At 41.2% G+C, this 15,463-nt stretch overlaps 1 long non-coding RNA gene across 1 annotated transcript; it reads right to left on the bottom strand.

Annotated features, from left to right (window-relative positions):
• Positions 1–7,951: 7,951 nt before the first annotated feature.
• LOC103653469 (uncharacterized) lies at positions 7,952–15,022 on the bottom strand. Its single transcript, XR_002269125.1, has 3 exons — positions 14,882–15,022; positions 8,448–8,555; positions 7,952–8,073 (listed from the first exon to the last, which is right to left on the bottom strand). It is a non-coding gene; the product is annotated as an uncharacterized lncRNA (long non-coding RNA).
• Positions 15,023–15,463: the final 441 nt, after the last annotated feature.

The following is a 15,463-nucleotide window of genomic DNA, read 5'->3' as shown; positions in this document are numbered from 1 at the left end:
GCTTGTGTTGTGCAACTAAGTCTCTCGGCTTGTGTTGTGCAGGTATAGAGTCCAGAGACGGTGGTCAACAGCGAAGGTGGTCATACGGGTTTATGTCGATGGACCGGGAGCGGCGAAGGATGAGCGTTGAGTCTTAACTGAGGGACTAAATAAGCTAGGTGACTAGCCATATTGGCTAACACGTGGAGACACTAACGTGAGCGAGGATATGGAGGAGCGGATCGTGTCACCGACACGGTCGTGGACTGACAGGACACGTTTCTAGGACATGGAGGATGCGTATGGAGTACGCTACCCGCTATGGTTTTAGTGGTTGAGCCTCAAAAACATCCAGCGCTACGGAGGGCTGGTTTCACCGGATTTGGCCTCAAAATCCAGCGGTATAGTTTTGGCAGGAATCGAGGACGACCGTGACGTCGACATGAAGGGCGCGTCAAGGCGAAGCAACTTTATGAAGTGGGTGTGGTCGTCGGATCAAGAATTATTAAAGTTGGTCCATTTTACCCCTCACTGAGTGGATAAGGTCTATGTATCTAGGGGTAGTTTAGTCTAGTGAAATAACCCCCTATAAATAGGTGGGAGGACTGGTTGTTTCAGTCATCTCTTTGGCGTTGCTATAGGATTCTTAGTTTTCCTTCACTTAGGCTTGGCCTCTTTGATTTTGTAGCCCTGAGATCGATTCACAGGTGATTTGAACTCCCGCATCTGTGTGCATGAGATTTTGAGGAAGTGTTGTTGTAACCACACTTAAAGTTTAACACCTGCTAAATTTTTGCTAAACTTTAGCACTTGAGGGTTGTTTGGATACAAGTGTTAAACATTAGCACATTGCCCCTAATTAATGCCTGAACAATACACGAGGAGCAAGCGACCAGTTGTGGCAGGAGAGAGAAAAGAGAGAATTCAGTGGGGGAGAGAGAGGAGAGAGAAATATGGTTGGGGACCACTTTTAGCATAGTTTAGCATCTTTGATGGAGCTAAAGTGCTAATGGGTGCTAAACTTTAGCACAACACTTTTAGCCAGTTTGTTTGGTTCCCCAGGAGCTAACTTTAGGCAAAAAAACTATAGTGCTAGAATTTAGCGATGGGAAACAAACATGTCCTTAGTCAGCGTGCTTTCGAATCATGTGTCAAATCTAAAGTTGCTGAGTTTTTCGTTCGCCTTCTCTTTTCTCAACCCCTCTGGTTGGTTTTGTTAGAATCTTTGAGTTTTGAGTTGGGGATTGTTTTGGGGTTTTTCTATAGAATGAATCAATCCTTAGATCACCGAGAACCTTTGGTTTACATAATTCTTGGTTGTGCATTGATCTGAACTCATTTTGATAAAAAGGCAAAACCCCAACAAAACCCCAAGTCTAGTTCGAGTTTTTTGATCTACGATTGAATTATAAATTCGTTTGAGTTCAAATTTAGTTGGCACCTTGGAAACTCACTTGTCAAGATGTGTGCAAAATTTTAACTCAATCGAAGTACGTTTGGATCGGTTTCACATTCCAAAACTGATTTTGCGAGCTGCTGAAAACACCACTAGAATGTGATACAGTTTTGGGCTATTTTAAACTTTTTGGTGTCAGGTTTGTGATCCATTCATTTTGTTGGGTCTCGTGTGAGTCATAGGAGCATTTTCTATACATGAGATCACTGGTTGGTCGATGTATTTTCAGTTTGAGCAGTTTCTTCATCTTCAATGAAGTTAAGTGCTCAAGTTTCAATTTTATGTTACATAATTTGATTGTCTCTCATTCACCCTCTCTGGTCGCCTATTCGATCCTTCAGTTGGTATTACAGCCAATTAAGGATCATTCCACCCTAATCGTTTCTTGATCTGCAAAAGCAATAACGGAACATGGTGTTGTGTCACACCCGGGTTTTAGGGGCACCAAACCCGAGCGTGAATCATCACCAAGTGTGCCAGGATCAAGTCTCACACATATGATGACTCATGGTACAAAAACGAGTGTCACAACATTAATATATAATGGAGTTCTTTACAAAATAGATAAATAATTAGATCATACGAAGACAACGATCCAGCAACCAAAGTTGACTGGGAGACGACGACCTAGACCACTCACGAACTCGTCACATCATCCTTCATGTGCCTCATCCTGCAGTACTTGTTCTTGACCTGGGGGATGTGAGTACATCAAGGGTGAGCTCACATACGTTCATCGCTCAACAAGTTGTGGGGAATAATGTGCATGAACTCACCAAAGGTGTACGTGGGAGCTCATGTGAAGTGTAAGGCTTACCAAAGGAGATGGTTAAAGCTAAGCATTGCTTTTAGAGTTGGTCAAAATTTTATTAGCAGTTACTAAGTATAAGTAGATACCAACCAATTAAATAAGAGATCACAATTGATAATAACACCCGCGATGCAATGCATATGATAAATTGAATTTAATTCCATAGTTTAATCATGCGAGAGTCCTGAGTCGCTCTGACCGTGAGCACGACTGATATACCAGTTTTACACTCTGCAGAGGTTGCACCCTTTACCCACAAGTCGTGTATCCCATCTAGCCAGGGTTTGCAAGGCCCTTTAGACACTTCCGAGGTAAATGGCTAGAGATCCACTACGAGGCCTTTACAAAGTTCCACTAGCTTCAGAAAACCCGCTACGGTTTCTGAGAAGGGCAATATAAGAATCTGTCGTCCGTAAAGCAATCGCAGCATGATCGACCCGAGAACCTCCCTATACGCAGCTCCTCTACCGCCCTTGCCCCTTTCTGGTAAGGTAGTCCTCCACTAGCTTTCCTAATTAGTCAGCCAAGGGTGTCCCATTCCACCCTTGTGGTAGCACAGATATCTCAAGTTAAGCTCCATGTTCCAATTAACACAATGATCTTGTCATGAACAATAATTAAAATAATAGCATAGCTGGAACATGATCATAATGTAGCATTAATCCCAAAGCCAGGTAGAGCAATAGCAAAACTACCCAAAAGTTTAGTGGTAAATAAGGTGTGGGATAAACAAATCTAGGGAAACCTATTAGGTCCCATCAAATTAGCCTGAGCATGTCACAGTGATTAACCGGAACATTATTAGGTAAAGAAGAGTGATCAAGGGCACAACTTGCCTTAGACTCGATATTCCCAGGTCGTACCAACTTGGTCTTCAAGTGACTCGTAACCTCGTTGCTACTCGTAGCAATACAAACAAACATGGTATAGGCAAAATTAACATCACACCAAACAAAAGAACAAACTACATAATAATGTTCTACTTATCATAACGAGATCGTAGGTTCGAGAATTACTAAATTCGAAGTTATGGTTAAAGAGTCATGATTTTATGAAGATTTAGGTGTGAGATATAGAACAAATTAAGTGCATAATTTTATCCTAGGTTTCATAACAAAATAAGGTTACTTGACGATGAACAATATTAATATGAATTTAATGCAACTGGAATGGATCAAAAAGGAGTTAGAATGAATACTTATGGATTAAACAAGATTCTAGAATTATTTCTATATAGAAAATCATTTTTTGAATTATTTCTTATGAATAATCCAAGACCAGTGGACCGCGACCACAATTTTATATAGGTTCAGGGTCTATTTTGTAAATCCTAGGACCTAAGTAAAATACTTTACTACTACACCTAGACTACGGGTTATTTTATTGTTTTGTTAGGGGCTCTTTTAAATAAAAGCCACGTCCCAAGGGTTAAGAACACAATCATGCCATAGGATCCCAGATCCACGGTCCCGATTGAACGTGCGAAAGGGTATGCATTTATGGCCACCAGATTGGAGATCTACGACACATATTTTAAATAGATGAGATCTAATCCGCTCCGCTGGACTCCGTATGGACGACTTAGATCACAACATCGAAGCGATAACTGGGGATCTAATCTCCAATGTCCATCTAAAGATAGAGTTCCATGATTCGAACAATAAGGACAGAAATGCTTTGTTCTCATGTCTCTCGCTTTCTGAGTTTGAGAGAGTTGGACACTTGGGTACGGCTCACAAGATCTGGTCTACCATAGAGAAATTCCATGAGGGTAATGATCATGTCAAAACCAGACTCTTCGAGACCTACCAGCGAGAGTACGAGAATTTTATTCAGTTGACTGGAGAGGCCATCAACACTATGTTTTCTCGGTTCCAATCGATTATAAACATGATGTGTGCAAACAAGGTGCAATTGCCTATGATGATCTTGAGAGAGCACTTAAGTTACTACATGCTCTAGACCAAAGAGTTTGGGAGGTGAAGGCCTCGGTGATCATCGAGTCGTCCAACTATGAGACCACTTCATCACCAGTTATCTCCTTCTGCTTTCATTGCTGGCCGACCCAACAAAACAAGTTACTGAGCGCAACGAAAGTAGGAGATAATAAACAATACAGAAAATGAAATAAAATAACATTGGTGGCTCAATAGTAAGGTAATGTTAAGACAATATGGTACATATACAAATTGTCTCATTTACACTCTTAAACTTCTCTATTTAGATTAGGATCTTATTCAGATTTTTAGGTTAGACGAACCTATTTGGATTAGGATTCTTAACATTCTATGTAACTCAAGAAACCCTGCATATATGTGTGACGCAAAAACTGACTAGTACAATATCCATGCGTTGCAACGACACCCAATCATATTTGACAAGTAATCCATTTGGATGAAGAATTATTTCCTTGCTAGCTTTTATGTACTTACTTCCACTTGCATACAAGAGAGTTTATGAATTTGTACCTAGATTTTTTTTTGCAAAAGTGGGAAGGGAGCTAAGATAGGGAGGCTTGGACCACGGTTAATTACAAAAAATATGAGGGGGGCTTTTAAAAGTGTTGACACACGACGGCAATATAAACTAGTGCTTTATTGAAACTGTGAGGGGGCTTTTAAAAGTGTTGGCATGTTTGTTTTAGCTTATATAATCTAGATTAAATACTCTAGGTGTAGATGTTTGGCAACCCAATTTATTGAAACTTTGATTATTGATTTTAGTCATATGTTGCGTGGTGGTAGCAAGAAAAAATAGATTAAATATTTTTTTAGTAAGAAGTGATAACGTTTGGTAATTTTTCTTGAAGTTGCCACGAGTAGTAGATATTTTTACCAAATAAGCTAGAATAAGCATCTACTGAGTAACTTATAAGATTGTGATAATTTAGCATCTAGATTATATAATCTGACCTAATAGTCTGGTTATTGTTTGTTTTCTATCTAAATTATTTAAACAGGATTATATAATCTACGCAGATATAATCTGAAACATAGAGATGAACAAAGATAGTTTCCTCACTCACGGAATTAGTTAGGGAAGAGTCAAACTTTGCTGTTATATCAACAAAGCACACCCACCTGCCGGCCCAGCAAAGTCAAAAGTGTGAGGTACTATAGAATTGTTTCTGACACCTATAAATATGTTTATGGACTGCCTATCGGCTGGCGTACATACTCCATTATCAGCGGCTAGCCATAGCAAGAACAAACAAAGCTATATTCTAAGTATACACAGCTAACAGTCACGTTTATTTTATCTATTTTTATCACAACATAAATTAGAAAGCAATCATGCACCTTTTCAATGAATTTTCAAAATAGATCTGTACACCATCACGTCAAAATACCTTCATGAGATACTCCTATTGTACTTGTACACGTACGATCATTATCTGTAGAGCAGAGCTTGGGCAAAGCGAAGCATTTATGAGGTGTTTGGTCAAAGTAATAAGTTAGTCTATTATCTTCTCACTTTTTGTTTGGTTTTGAAATAAAATAAGTTGATCCAACATCACATCATTTTTTATAGTTAGTTAGTACTAACATGATGAATAAAGTTATTCTTCCAAATTTAAGAAATAAACTTATGATACATCATCTCATCTTAAATAGAGTGATTCATCAAATCAAACGTCTCCTTAAGTTTGGCTTTGAATGTGAGGTCTCTATCATTTGTCTTCTAATTGGCAACAGAGATTTTCATTCAGAAACAGCCAACCATAAGCCAACAAGTCACCCCACGTTTCTTTCTCATATAAAACGTGTTGCATCACCAATGCTTGCTCTAATCTAATTTAAACCTCTCTATCATTGTTTTCTTATTGACAACAAATCGGCCATACATGGTGGACGGCCTTATGGTGTCTTGTGTTGAATAATTAGACAAATTCTAGATTAAATTCTGAATATAAATCATGACTAAATCAGAAGAAAAGAAGTAAAAAGCCAAATCAGATGATGCGTACTGATTAGACATACTGATAGATGGCGCGCGCCGACGAGGTCAGAAGATCACGAGCAGTCGCGTGAAGACGCTCCGCGACCTCTGATCTTATCCGCCCACGAAAATCTCGCGTTCAGTTGAGATTTTATAGCGATCGGTTAGGATAAAACCGTAACAGCCAAGAAACAGCCGCGCCCCCGCAAGGCGAGGGGCCGGATTTCGGCGGACCATTCACGCGCATGTCGTGCGCCCACGCCCTTCGCCTCGCCCCGGCCAGGCGAGACGAGCGAGCGCGCGTCGCTCTCCACACTCTCTCTCCTCTCATCCATGACTTGGTGAGTGAGTGTGTCTTCCATATTTAAGCTAGCTCTACTCCACTAGAACTAGCAATATGGTGCTATTGGTTCCACCTATTCTCTAACCATCCACTTATATGGGCTTTTGTGATTTTCCTGGAATTTATTTGAATTTCTTAATTGGGTCTAGCCCATAAATCCTAACATCTTGTACAGTGTACCTCAATCAGTCTACTGAAGTAGTAATATTTATCCAAGATCATGGCATCCCTTAGCAAAGAATCGTCTTTTGATCGGCGGCTCAAGGAATCGAATTCAGTTCTTAGCACCTTTAAATAACAGCCACTCGTCTATAACGTAAGCTGATGAGGTTCTAGTTAGGGTATATATTTAAAAGGGAAAATGGTGAATATGCTCAAAGCGAGACTTTGATTTTGGATGCTGCTCACGATCAGTCATCAATGGTATCATATGCTGCTACTACCGTGGTCACACATAATCACGTCCTACCTATCTTTTTTTTTGAAACCGGCGGAAGAGGCCAAATATAGGACGAGCTGCTGAAGAGCAAATAATATATACGATGAAGTTGTAAAATGAGGTCGCATCCTAATTTAGAACTCATGTGGAGGGCTAGAAAACTCGCTCGCTCGCAGTTGGTGAGGTTGCTCGGACTGAGCGTCTCTAGCACAACCAGGGTAGTAATAAGCTCTAGATTTTACATTACAAATTTTAAAAATTAAATTGAATTAGCATCGAACCATATTCTTATTCATATTTAAACTAATATTATTTAACGATCCTAATTTTTTGTGAAAGTGTATTTACCACTCCTAAACAGAACATGCATATGAGCATTTAAAATATTATTTTATATGATAGACTGTATTGCTTACGGAATGTAGCTTGAAATACCAGGTAAGATATGAGGTGGGATAGAGAGTTTGTTGTAAATGGCTAAACACTACTAGAAATCGATGAGCTTTGGACCATCGGAGTAATTTTTTACATCTACCAAGACCTAATGTCAGCTACCGAAAATAATTTTGTTATTTTTGACAGGCAGCATAGATAACCGAAAATAAGTTTATTTTTTACGGCTTTCCTATCAGCCACCAAAATTAAGGTTTTACTAGGTATATGCCCGTGCGTTGCAACGGACGACACTTATACACGCATAGATCATTATTTAGTGTTACTATCAAGAATCAACTTAACAATCGTAACAAATGTCAAAGTCTGTCATTTCGAACAATCAAAATGAATGCCTCACGATTGAAGGCCCTTTCTTTACCTCCTCTGTTTTTACTCCACGCCTCACGCCTGTTTATCTAGAAACATAAATATCACTTGCTCTGTTCTTAGTACTCACTTCCATTTCCTGTGCCCAAAGAGTTTAAAAGTTAATCACAGGTGCTACAGACATCATCATACCAGCCAAATCAGAAAGAAAGTTAAAAAAAGAACTTGCTTTCTGCTCTTTCTGAATTCGACGGTGCCATTGGTTTCTGTGTTCAGAAAATGGGAACTGTATGTATGTTCTGGCCTCTGCATCCTCAGCGCACTTGGCATCTCTTTTGTTACCACTGCACGTCATCGTAAACGCAGGGTCGATGGTTTCAGCCTTTGAAGTAATAAGGGGTGTTTGAATGCGCTAGAGATATTACTTAACTGTTTAAATTAGCTAAAGACATCAGCTAATAGTTCAACTATTAGTTATTTTCAGCAAATTAGCTAGTAGTTAACTAACTATTTATTAGCTACCTAATTCTCCTAGCGATTTTTTATTAATACGATGCAAGCTACCAAAAGATATTACATGGTAGAAATATTAAGAATAATGTACATGTAGAAAAGTGGACCTACACGATAATCATTAGAATGACATCTCAGTAAGCAATGAATCCAAGTGTTTGCACGACACTAAAAAGAGCACAACAAAAGTGAAGTTGTATCGTACCAGGTAGCTTGCATCATATTAATAAAGCTCGTTCATGATGGTTGACTTGCCTACACCGGGCAGCCCAATTACCCCAATCATCACGAAATAATTGTTCTCGGTCAGATACTGCAAAAACACGGAGAGGGTTAGTACGTTTTGAGGGAACAAAATTTATATGTACATATGTATGTATTTAAAAAACACCTGCCATAAATTTTATCACTATTTAAAACCCCATCTCCAACATAGAAGGCATGTGTTGCTCAATGAATCTCAATTCACATCACAGATGCATATATAGGCATGATCAGCAGAAGCCAAATATAACATCTTGCGTCATTATGCGAGAAGGAAGGCATCTACGAAATGATTAAGAACTAACCTAACAAATTAGAAACATACCAACACTCAGAGGAGTCTTTAAAAGAACTAAAAGCAACACATGAAAGACATCGCCAAGAAGTTTGGCGACTCTCCTGCCGAAGGCGTCGTTGGCCATATGCACAAAGCTTCTTATCTATTTGATTGAGGCAACAAAATATAGTAGACAGTCATGCTCTCTATCTCAAAGTGGAAAGTTAAGACATGTCACTGAGATGATAATGTCCAATTGTTACAGATGAGAATTACGTGATAACGTAGTTAATTCCAACTATATCGATGGTGCTAACGTGGTAAAGACATTCAAATGTTCGATGTGACACGTACTAAATTTTAGTTATGAATTACGTGATATTGTTAGCCTACAGATTCTCATCACGTGATAACGTAGTTAATTCACTGAGGGTAGGCATGTTTGTATCTAAACTTTACACTTTTAGATTTAAAACCTATGAGTCCTTGCCAAGCGAATCTGTGGTATTCCGGTTCAAGTCCCCCCCAGCTTTTAGTAGTTTTCATTTAATTTGATTTTTTATTGGATTGGTTTGTTTCTGGATATTCACATACTATCTGGATTAATTTTTGGAATTAAGTTGAGTGAAAACATTTCCCACCTACATCCGTCCGTGTCGATGGTCACCTAGCTCGTAGTAGCCCTCGTCAGCCAGCTCTGCTCGATGGCAAGCAAAGTTGTTCGGTCGGGCAATACGCACAAGAGAACAAGGTTAGCAGCTCGCTCGCGAGGCAATATTATTAGGCCACCTAATCCAATTATTTCGCCCGATACCGATATCACATGATAAGGTATCATCGTGAGCAAACAAATTCAGAGGGGCTCCATGTACTGGCCGGCCGGCCGGCCGCGAAATTGTATGAACCGGCCAGCGGGCACGGCAAATCGAATTTGATTTGTGCCTGGCCCCCCTAATGGTGGTTGTGATTCTATGCTTGTGGAAGTTTTCAGTTTTCAGCTTAATAATGATGTCTATAGGCATATATAATCTGAGTATCTGGATCAGTTGTTTTCAATTATAAGAGACATCCATCAATTGTAAGAAACATCCAGGAGCCTTCGTGATACAATATGGTGTCTTTAAAATCGGTCGCATTATAAATGTAGTTACCATATAATATGTACGAAGGGTCAAATAGAGATGTTTTTTACAAAGAGATCCTTCAAAAAAACATTATATTAAATGAGGTTATAAGTTCCTGAGAGCAAGTGACGGTTTGAACGAAGAAGTGGAGAATCCCGAGGCAATTAAACTCCCGCATTACTGCTCGTCGTCATCAGCAGCGACAATTAAGGTGGATGCGCGGGGCGGCGCTACACACGCAGCGAGCAGGGCTCCCGGGCCGGCCCCCGAGACCCATGGAAGGGGCACGGGGGTGGCCGTGAACCCGAGGCCAAGAACAGAAGACTTTGGAAGGTGAATGGAGCGGATCGATGGCCTCGGTTCCAGGCCGTCGGCCCCATCTTTGCCGGGTGTGGCTTCTCCGATGTCAAACACCCACCCGCCCCATAATCCGAGCGAGCACGGAGCATGCATAGAAGAGAGCTGACCTCCGTACTCTGCATGGCCATGGATCTTGCTCTTGCACTTGCATTCCAGGTGGCGGCACGATTTTAGAGCTAAACTTGGCTGCGACTGCGACCGTGCGCCAGCTCAGCTGGAGTCCGGTCGGCGGAGCTGTTCTGCGCTTTTTTACTCGACGGCTCTACGCGTCGGTGCTGTTCTGTGGCGCTGTAACTTTTTCACGATCTTCGTTTTCCCTTTCTGAACCTGTCCATTGTCCAAGCTTTGTCCCGCGGCGGCACAGTTGGCTGGCTCGCCTCAAGCTTTGGGTCTCAGACTCTCTGTCCAGCCAGCCAGCAGCCCAGCACCTAGCAGAGAGTATCACGAGGCAGAGCAGGAGGTTGGCTCCGCTTGCGCGTGTCTTGCTGCACGAGCAGGGGATCGATGGACGCTTTTGGGGCCTGACGCGGCAAAAGGTTTCTGGAATCTGGCCAAGTCAAATCACTGAGCAGTACAGTGGTAGCAGTAAAATCCTGAGCAAATCACCATCGTCCGTCAGCCGGTGGTCAAGTCCACCCACCGGTACAAAAGAAGCATGCGGATCTGAAAGCCGCGCCTAGGGATTGGGGACCATCGGCTCCCTCCTCCGCTCCCTTTGTAAACCGTCTCTTGGTGCTCTACGGGAGGTCGGACGGGAAGATGACAAGCGACGAGGGCAGACGATCGACGACGATATGCGCCCCAGCAGCTCCGGCGGACGATCCGGTCCGTGAAACGCCCTCCGCTCCATCGAGACTCACGGACGACAGACATTAGTAGAAATATAGGATCACAATATGTACTTGTTGGAATTATAGATTCAAATTTATCTTCTATTGATGGAATTACGTGATATTGTGATGTGGAAACAGGATAGAATAGTCTATGACTGAGCCTAGAGGTTGTTATGATTTGCACAAAACTCGAGATTTTGTGAGCGATAAATATTGTAACTTTGCTACATATGGTGTAACGACGTATGTCGTGTGCACCTATTTCCAAGCTTGGATGCTCATTATTACTTGTACCAAATATTTTAGTTTTGTGGAACTTTGATGCTTTGGCATGCAGGTTGGGGCCATCACCTGGTCATGGACATTCCTCTGAGATTTATGGCCCTGGAGATGGAGTAGGTGGATGCCATCTATCTTGCTGTTCTTATGGTGGACACCGTGGTAAATATCATGCTTGCCACAACCATTCATCGGAATGGGCCAGGCACAACATTTCACCTGAACCTGGTCCTATCAGATCTTACTGGTGATCTCTTGTTCTGACAGTAAATGTTTGTCGTTATGGCATTTCCAACAACTTTTCATACTATTTAGTCCTGGCCATTTAAATAGTTTGTTCCTTAATCTAGGATAACGAAAAGGACTTCCTCCGATCATGTTTCTCATTGTGCAAAAGGATCTGACAGACAGATACGCCCAACAGGAGGTTATAGGAAGAATTATTCTGCTAACCAGGGGAGTGGCAGTCAGAACAGACCGTATCATGATGATAGCTATCTACCAACTAAATTCCTGGATGACCATTTTCCTGAGATAGATGCTGCAAAACATCAGTCTTACTTATGCGATTTTCAATCTTCAAGTAAGCATATTCCTGTTCACCCCTCACATGGTCAATCATGTCAAAGGAATGAAGTAGCAGAGACCAGTTAATCGATTTCATCCCATCCACCATAAGCAACTTGAGCGCCGTCCCAATGAAGATTTTCATGATTGCTTTGATAGCAGTCAGAAATTCAGAAATGCTTATAATGACAAGGTAGTAAAAAGGAAATTTATAAAACAAGATTTCCTTGGAAACACTTACAATGGTGCTTGTGTTGGTAAATATGATAGAAACAGTTGCAGGAAAAGGAATGCAGATCATTTTGGTGGAGAGAAAACCAGGAAGAATGACACAAATAAGGACAGGTCTAAAAGGCTTCGCTGCCCCCTTGAGCAGGACCAACGACAACAGGTTGAGTGCAACGAGATGAGAAATGATAGTCGGGAGGGAAATGTTGAAATGACCAGGTTAGTGTGTCAAGATGGAGCAAAACGGAACTTCAACCAAAAGAAGAATGCTACAGCTCCTGCTTCTAGTGACTCAACAAAGTGTGATGGGAAAAATATATTAAGTCCCAAGTGCAGCAAAACTATTGCTTCATCACACACACCAAATTTGAGCGAAGGAAGTAATGACATGGATCCAAAATCTGACAACTACGTTGATGGTTGCACTGAAAGAGGTATACTGCAGCATATTCCAGTCACCCATACAGAGAGGAATATACAACTGAAAATATCAGATAATTTTACTCAGTCTGAGGCGTTTCGCCGAGATTGTTTAATCCTGTGGAGAGAAAGACAATTAAGAAAGGATAGTGCTGCTAAGGCTGATAACATCGTGAAACCTGACCAACAACAGACTGCACAAAGAAGCAAGATGTCAACTGGAAGAAGAGTGGGGAGTGGAGGATCTGCTGCGTCTTCTTGCTCAAAAAGCGATAATAAAGACGACTCTGCTCCAGAGTGTTCTGACCAATTTAGTGGTGCAACATCATCTGATAAACTACAAAAGTTTGGTGAAGGAAGAGCTAACAAAAAGTTAGAGCAGACCATCAAATTCCCCAGTAACAGTAAATGCAACAAAAAGGCCTCAAGACGCAACAGCTGAGAAAGTATTGAAGTGTAGTCTCAAGCTTCTGTCAGAAGCAGATCCTCTTGAAATTGCACAACCTAAAGGAAAGGAAAAACTTGTTGACAGGAGGCAGGTATCAACCGAACATCAAGATGCCAAGGCGCATAGTAGTTTGAATGGTTGTTCTGACACTTGTAAGGTGGATCAAGCAGCTATTTCGCACTGTCATAATAGTGCACATCAGAATATTTCTCAACAGGAGAAAAAAGTGATGTTTCGGATGCAAGAAGGGAAGAGAAACCAGGTGTAAAATGTGAAAAGAAAGCAGCAGGCCATGGTGCCAAACTGGCTGAACAATCTACTGGTCTGTATAGTGACCCAATATCACTGGACAAAGAGACTGTTGTTAGTTGTTCAAAGCATGGCACTTCGAAGGTAAATGCACTAAAGGTTCCAGATCATGAGATTGGGAGTACTTCACTCGATGGGTCAATGCTGCCTCGAGGAACTGTGCAAATCATAACGTTGGGGGAGGGGCGGTGGAGGCAAAAGGAGGAGGTGAGGCGGAGAGAGGTCGCGTCGGCGGTGGAGGCAGGGGGCGAGCAACGCGGCAGCGAGGAACGTGCGGGGGGAGGTTAGGGATTGGGTGGTCGCGTGGTGGAGAAGGATGGAGTGTGGGAGACGCAGACACACGATGCGATATGGACGGTCCGGATCCATGGACGGCAGAACGGCAGAACCAGGGAGGCAGACTACTCTTGCTCTCTTAATATGTTGTACAGATATCCTCCACTCCTTTCGTGCTAATGCATACTTCTATCTACCATCATGTAGAGCCTCTGTCAACAAATACATTTACCTAATTGTTGATTATTTGTTTGTTGCTGGTCTTTGTCATAACATTCGCACTGTATTTCCTAATAGACAGTGCTGCAGCTGTTTGGTTGCATTTTTCAGTATACGATTTTATATTAAATGCGAATTGATGCCTATTTTATTGTACAATCACAAGCCTTTTTCTCTACAAGTTCAATGAAATTTGAATATATCCACAATGAGTTTCTCTTAGTCAAATGCCTTGATTATTTTTGTGCACACCAAGTGATCTAGTGGCTCCTTGATGATCTATTCAAGCTCGCAACCAGAAACATGTTTCAAGTAGAGAAGAGCTTGTCAAGGATCAGGTGAGGCGACTCACTTTGTGTATCTGAAATTATGAATGCTTTAAGCGAGTTTTTTATTTTATTTTTTTAGTTTTAGATAGTGACAAAATTTGAGATGAAAAGGAGCTTGAATAGCAGGGCTCTAATAACATGCAAAAAGGTGAGGCGACTCACAGAGAGAATGTCTAATGCCTCCCCACTATCATTTTATCTAAAAATTAGCATCAACCGATATATACCGGAAGAATGCATATAAACTTTATACCCCAATAAAAAACCCCCAATACACATAAGCTCGGCATTGTATTACTTAACATATGTCGTATAAAAGTTAAGTATTGAAAAGAAGTCAGTTCATTTTATGTTTGAGCAACAAATTCACTAACATATCGCAGGCTACTAAAGATTAGTTACAGCGACAAATTCGCTTGAAAGTTCAGTGCATCACCGCTGATATATGCCATGATATATTTGAACATAACTGATTGGCGACCATATAATGAACACGCCATGATTTATCCTAAACAAAGCGAGTATATGCAAGTAGCATTTATCAGCGGTGATGCACTGAACTGCAACAAGTTGCAAAACTAAGAGGCGACTCCGAGAAATTATCAACCTCTAGCAACTAAAAACATGTCTCCCAATAATATATCCACAAAGAAAGCAAATTACTTGCTGCAAAATGGAACTACAAGCCAACATGAGAGCAATGTACCTGGTAGAAATTGACAATGACCGGAAGAATGTGAGCTACATAATCTTGTGGCTCCAACAATTTACCAAGAGCAGCACAACCTTCAACAGCCAACAAACGCACTGAATCTTGATCTGAAAATAAAGACCACGATGTTTTAGACATAGCCCGCGAATCGCCCACAAAAGTGTATGACTATATGCAAACACTAACTCAATGATTCAATAATGATTAGATTGTTTCAAAACACAGGTAGATTTAGGTTTTCTTTAGTATGCCTTTCAGAGAAATATATCTGGCTTTAAGGTATTCAAACATTGCCAAAAAACCGGGCGCGTGTGTTGGCCTAGTGGCGCCACCAACTGATGATGTTCAGGAATTAGAAAATAGATATAACCATTGATCGTCAACGTCTCAATTATCCGGATTCCACGCGCGGATCAGATCGTTCTACCAGCAAGATCCATAATCATTGGCCAGTAACTTATATATTAAACTGGAGTTCGTCTCGATCCGAATCGTGCTGCCTCCTGTCTCGATCCGGACACCATGTCACAAAATTCGAAGCTCAAAGCAACAAAAAGGCGCAGAATCTTACCCAAT

Source organism: Zea mays, chromosome 4, assembly GCF_902167145.1.
Source record: "Zea mays cultivar B73 chromosome 4, Zm-B73-REFERENCE-NAM-5.0, whole genome shotgun sequence".
Lineage (NCBI taxonomy): Eukaryota > Viridiplantae > Streptophyta > Magnoliopsida > Poales > Poaceae > Zea > Zea mays.
This window is presented reverse-complemented; position numbering and strand designations above follow the sequence as displayed.